Source organism: Melospiza georgiana, chromosome 1 (genome assembly GCF_028018845.1).
Source record: "Melospiza georgiana isolate bMelGeo1 chromosome 1, bMelGeo1.pri, whole genome shotgun sequence".
Taxonomy (NCBI): domain Eukaryota; kingdom Metazoa; phylum Chordata; class Aves; order Passeriformes; family Passerellidae; genus Melospiza; species Melospiza georgiana.
In genome coordinates this window covers 116,533,533-116,539,553 of record NC_080430.1, presented here as the reverse complement: position 1 = coordinate 116,539,553, position 6,021 = coordinate 116,533,533, and the positions used below count along the sequence as shown (strand labels likewise).

At 39.5% G+C, this 6,021-nt stretch overlaps 1 non-coding gene across 1 annotated transcript; it reads left to right on the top strand.

The window, feature by feature from the left end:
* Positions 1–2,878: 2,878 nt before the first annotated feature.
* TRNAL-CAG (transfer RNA leucine (anticodon CAG)) lies at positions 2,879–2,961 on the top strand. The gene has a single exon. It is a non-coding gene; the product is annotated as a tRNA-Leu (tRNA).
* Positions 2,962–6,021: the final 3,060 nt, after the last annotated feature.

Sequence of the window (6,021 nt, the reverse complement as noted above, 5' to 3'; positions counted from 1 at the left end):
CTGGTAAGCAGTACTACAGTGGAGCTGTTGCCTATTTTATTACTTTTTAATTTGGTTTCCTAATCTGATTTTTTACCTGATAGAAGAGGGCTGAAAACAAAAGGTTTATGATTAATATTTGATGGAAAAGTTAGTAAGTGTTTTTCCAGTTCAATATCTCCATTTTCTTTTATTCTTTTTAATTCTGGCTGTAGATTCTTTCTGGATTTTTAATTTGCCTCACCAAGATTTGGGAGCTTGATAAGAAATTCTCTTTTCCCTTTTTTGCACTCAATGTGAGACTCACAAAACCGGGGGGATTTTTCAGTCTGCAAAACAGTACAAAATAAAATATAATTTCAGTTCCTGAATAGTTGAGGCTGAGGCAAGATTTCTTGCACTGTTGAGTTGGGGAACACCAGCTTCCTGACAAAACCCGATTCCACTCAATATCCTGGTGATAACCAGGTAAGGAACTCAGTTGTGTGAAAGCCCACAGACAAATTGTCATATATAAAGTTATAATAAAATTTTGTCATCAGCATGGAAACATAAATTTGAACATAAACATTGAAACATACATTACATCAATTTCTTAAACTTTAGGCATAGGTTTTTCTTTGTTTGTATTGCTTTCTGACCTTTAGCATCTACCTCTAGCACTCATTATGCATTCACATCTGGACACCTGCATGTACTGCTTTTTTTAATGCATTTATGAGTTAATGTTATTATTCTTTGAAATTCTTAACAATGTTAAATCCCATTGTTTCACTATAACTATTTGTTTGTTACTTTTATAGACAGTTAACTCCTTATCTTAGCTGTGGTGGGTTTTCCTTTAAGCTGAACAAGAAAAAATACTGACAGAATGAAAATGACTGGCTAAACAAGGTACTGCCCTGCAACAAAAAAGCCATTAATAATTAATACGTATTATGGCCAAGAATTTATATAGTTATATTTTAGACCCACTAAAGGATCAATTTTGCCTGTTTATTCTGGTTCCCTGAGACAGGTCAGGAATTTTGTTTATCAGTTTCCAAGTCTATCCCAAGAATTGCAGAATCAAGCTAGGCTGCTACTGAGCAAACTTCCAGTGATTTTCAACTAAAGGTGGAAAACTATGAGAACTGCAGCCCAAGGCCTTAGGTTAAAAAAGAAAAACCTCACATCTACCATTTTTCACTTAAATATATATTTGAAGTTAAAAAAAAATTGTAGACTTCAGGAAAGTGTCATTGTTGAGAACAGCATTTGACTCTCTGTAAAGACTCATGCAATGATGATTTAACTCTTAATTCTTATGTTAAAAGTACTTAATCTTGCTTACCAGACTTGACAAACCATAAATTTTCAATCCACTGGTAGCACTCCACACCCAAAGGAAAGCATCTGCATGTATCTTTCCTCGGGAATAATATTTGAAGTTGGGATGCATCCTTTAGCCTAGGCAATAGCTTCCTCTTAGACACAAATTGATTGCCTCTGGCAGAGAAAGGCACACTTCAAATGAGTAAATATATAATAAAAGCAGTTGATTGAAATACTGGTGAATTTTCTATAACATCTATTTTGCAGGGTTTTTTTAACAGACCACATAGTTTTGGGCCATTTTCTTAAACTAAGAGACAGCCCGGGGACTGAAGCTTGCAGTTGCGTACACCAGCTCTTGCACTAACCTTACCAGTGTAGTTATAGCCAAACTTGCTGTGGGGTTGCTTCCAGGCACCAAAGAACATCCCCTCTCTCCAGAGACATTTTTTTCCCGCAAAACACACCAGGGAATAATTTATTGCTCACCTCCCCACCTCTGTATTTGGTCCATGACAGGCTCCAGGACCATGGCAGTGTTCAGTGCTGGCTACATGACCTGGGAGAGAACCATCACTTTCCACATCCCCACAAAAGATTGGGGCAGAATCTCTTCCAGCTCCCACTTTACATCTTATCTGAGAACCAATGAGCAAAACAGGAGAGAAAAAAACCCAGTCTCGGTTTCAGAGGAGGATTTTATTTCTTTTGCATTGGACAAGCTAAATTCAGCAAGGAAGCTATGTCAATTGGAATAAAGTGGTGCCAGGAATGGTATAGTGGGATGTTGAAAATGAGAAAAATTGCAGCTTTTGCAGCAGCTGACAGTCCAACTCTCTTAACACACAGTCAGATTGTTTGAAGTTAGTAACTACAGTTGTATCAGCAGCAGGGGGGTAAACATACCTGCTTGGTTCTTCATAAATCTGACCCCTGACTTCACTTACTTATTTGAAAGCAAATATTGAAGGTAAGACTTAGTATGAGTACACACTAATGCAAATTTTTCATTATTTTACATACTAATGGCAAGAATCTGACCCAGACAACAAATCAATGAAGAATTTAACCTGGAGAAGCTAGAGAAAAAGTACATCATGTCTGCTTAGCATTTTCTTCAACTTTTCATCTGCTCATGTCATCAGAACAAGCCAGCTGGTAAAATATTTTAGTTCATTTTTATACCCCTAGCAAGCAGTACTATTATAAAGAAAAAAAATATATATACCAGTATCTTAAAAGCTGCTATGTTGGCATGCATTCCTGGAGATTTTTTTCCCCTCTTTAATGTTAGTTCATTCTTACAAATGCTGATTTTAAATGTCTGCAAGTCTAGTCTTAATAATAGGAGATTCAACTGTTGTCATAAGGAATTTCAAATAATACTAGGGCTGGAAATTTTATTTTAAAAACACACACACAAAAAAAAAAATTTAAAGAAAACAAGAGCACTATTTACAGCCTCCTCTTACTGTTTGCAGAAATATTTTTGGTATATCAGAGGCTCATAATCCCAACTTGCCTTCATAAGTCATTACAAATGATGACAGAGGCTCCCAACAGAACCCTCTGTCCATCCAGGTAGGTCAGGATGGCCAAGTGGTGTAAGGTGCTGTGTTCAGGTTGCAGTCTCCCCTGGAGGTGTGGGTTCAAATCCCACTTCTGACAGCTTCTTTATGCCACCCAGCTGAGTGGTGCAGCTGACACACCTGAGGGGCAGGAGCCATCCAGAGGGACCTGGACAAGCTCCAGAAGCGGGACCATGGGAATCTAGTGAAGTTTAACCAGACCAGGTGCTGGTGCTGCACCTGGCTCAGGGAGCAGCTCCCTGTGCCAGCACAGGCTGGGGATGAGCAGATCCAGAGCAGCCCTGCCCAGAAGGACTGGGGGGTGTTGGTGGGTGAGAGGCTGCACATGGCCCAGCAGTGGCACTCACAGCCCAGAAAGCCGCAGGTGTCCTGGGCTGCATCCAAACAACCTGGGCAGCAGGGACAGGGAGGGGGTTCTGCCCCTCTGCTCCACTCAGGTGAGAGCCCACTGCAGGGCTGCATCCAGCTCTGGGGTCTCCCCTAAGGAAGGACATCACCCTGCTGCAGGAGGGGCCACCAAGTTGAACAGAGGGATGAAGCACCTCTCCGATGAGGAAAGGCTGAGAGGATTGGGATTCTTCAGCCTGGAAAAGAGAACATTTTAGGGTGACTGGATTGTGTCATTCCAGGACCTGAAGGGTCCTTACAAGAGTGATAGTGCAAGACTATTTACAAGGATATGTAGTGATGGGACAAGGGGGAATGGGCTCAAACAGAAAGAGTGTAGGTTTAAGTTAGATTTTGGGGAAAAAATTCTTTCCTGTGAGTGTGGTGAGGCCGTAGAACAAGTTGGACAGGGAAGCTGGGGATGCCCTATCCCTTGAAGTGTTAAAGGTCAGGTTGGAAAGGCTCTGTGCAACATGGTTTAGTTGAAGTTGTCTCTGTCCATGGCAGGGGAGTTGGAACAAGATGATTTTGAAGGTCCTCTCCCAACCTAAACCATTCTATGATTCTTTGTGTCTGTGAATAAGAAAATATAAGTAGAGAAATATAACTATAGGAAATCTTTGAGCTTTGCTGCATTATTATAATGAGGGATTTTTAGGGCTATAAGACTGTGCAGAAAGATTACAGAAGTTGTATCACTTCCTATTACAATTGCATAGAGATTAATAAACCTGTAGTCATGATTATGCTATACAGAATAAATCATGAATATTTATATTTTTCCTCAGCCTGATGGAAGAAGAAGACTGAATAATGAAAAATTGTATATTTTTCATGCAAAATGACTTTCTGATAAAGCTGTAGCAATAGAGATGCAGAAAAATTGAGTATCACTTGGATCCTGCAGGCAAAGAGGAATGTAACTTGGGCGGGTTTTTGCAGATGAAATTGCCATGCACTATGGTAATGACAACACTACAAGGTGCTCTATGGGTTTCTCTCCAGTCTGGCACAATCACTCCCTCTCAATAGGCTCCTGAATGCTATTCCTGGAATATAAATCAAGCTACGTTGGAACAATCTCTTTGCAATGCTCCTACCTACATCACAGATGGGGTTTTTTTGAGTTAGATTTCTATGGCCTAGAAATGCATGGTAATTGAGAGACCTGGTCATTTTGCTTGTGCAGAGCTTGGGAGGCAGGAGGAGGCAAGCAGGAGCCTTGGTGTGATGAGATAGCCTGGGCACATGGGCTGGGATATATTTTATTATCAAACACAAGATTTCCATTCAGAGAATGATGAAATTATGGCCATCCATGTCAGGGGAAGGTGCCATCTAACCTCACAACTAAAGTAATAGGATTGTCTGTAGCATGGATGCTGGCATCTTGCATGATGCCTAACTGATTTAGAAGTATCTAAAGAATTTTTAAACAAACCTGTTTAAATCACATCAATATAAAATTCAGGGCTACTTTTCTCCTTTATGTTCTCCTGCATTCCCTTGTGGAGTTAAGGTGTTCAAGAAAAGTGATTACTGCACACTCAATTTGACAATTTTTATGAATTAAAATGAGCTTACTCCAAGCAGTTTGGCAGTAGCTGATGCTCACCTATTGCCTCTGCTGGTCCTAGTGATGTTAATGTAACTTGAAGTTAAGATACAATAGAAATGCAGACTCTGCCAAAATCTTCATAGAGAAAAGTTTTTTCTAAAGTTTGGGAAATTCTCTTGGGTTGTTTTGGGTTCTTTTTTTTTTTTTTTTAAGTTGGTTTTCTATTTTTTTTTTTTTTTTGTGGATTTTTTTTTTTTTGGGTTTGTTGGTGTTGTTTTGTTGGGTTTTTTTTAAGAAACATTTCACAGATCAAAAATTCAAGGAGCCTGGCATACTCTGTAATTTGGACTTCAATGTTTTACTGCTTAAGGGGGATTTGAAGCCAGGAAGTTGAAAGCCAAGTTTAATCATATGTTCTTTGGTACTTTCAATTGATCTGTGATGTCACTTGGGATATATAGATTGATTAGCCTTGACGTCCTGTTTCCTTGAGCAGACCTATATGAAATTCAAAATAATCAATGTTCATATTAAATTATTTTAGCACAACTAGAGACGCTGGAAGCTGTTTTATGAAGTGCTAGGTTTTCTTCTTTTTGTCATCACCTGTTACTTCTTTAGGCATTACTGCATTATTATTTCTCTTACTGCAGGGAAACATGCTGGCCTTTCTTTCATTTCTTTCAGCCTCCTTCTCAAAGAGGAATGATCCAGTTCACCTGGCTCTTCCCTCCAGCTACACCCTGAAGTATTCATATTTTACCTTGTGTACACATTCATTCCTTTATTTTGCCACATGCTTTTCTATGGCTGTATGACCTTCAGCCAGGCTCTCAACAAGGCTCTCTTGCTTGGGCTGAAATACCTGTCAAGGATTAATGTGGAGGAAGAAACCTAAAGGAGACAGAGTTGGTTCAAAATCAGTTACTTTGGATGAGATCAGCGACAGTAAATAATTTCGACTCAGTGCAAAAGGGGATTGAAGAAGGATTAGGCTACACCATACCCCAGTGTTTTTCTGGGTGTGAGAAGCATAGGCAAGCATGGCTTCTGCAGCCTGATTGCAGAATAAAATCATTATGGACTGCTACACTGGAATTGTGTGCTCAAACTTTTAAAAAGCTCCCTCATTTACCTTGAAGATCTTGAGCAATGGTTTAATTACAGAAAAACTTTCTAAAGAGAAACCTGATA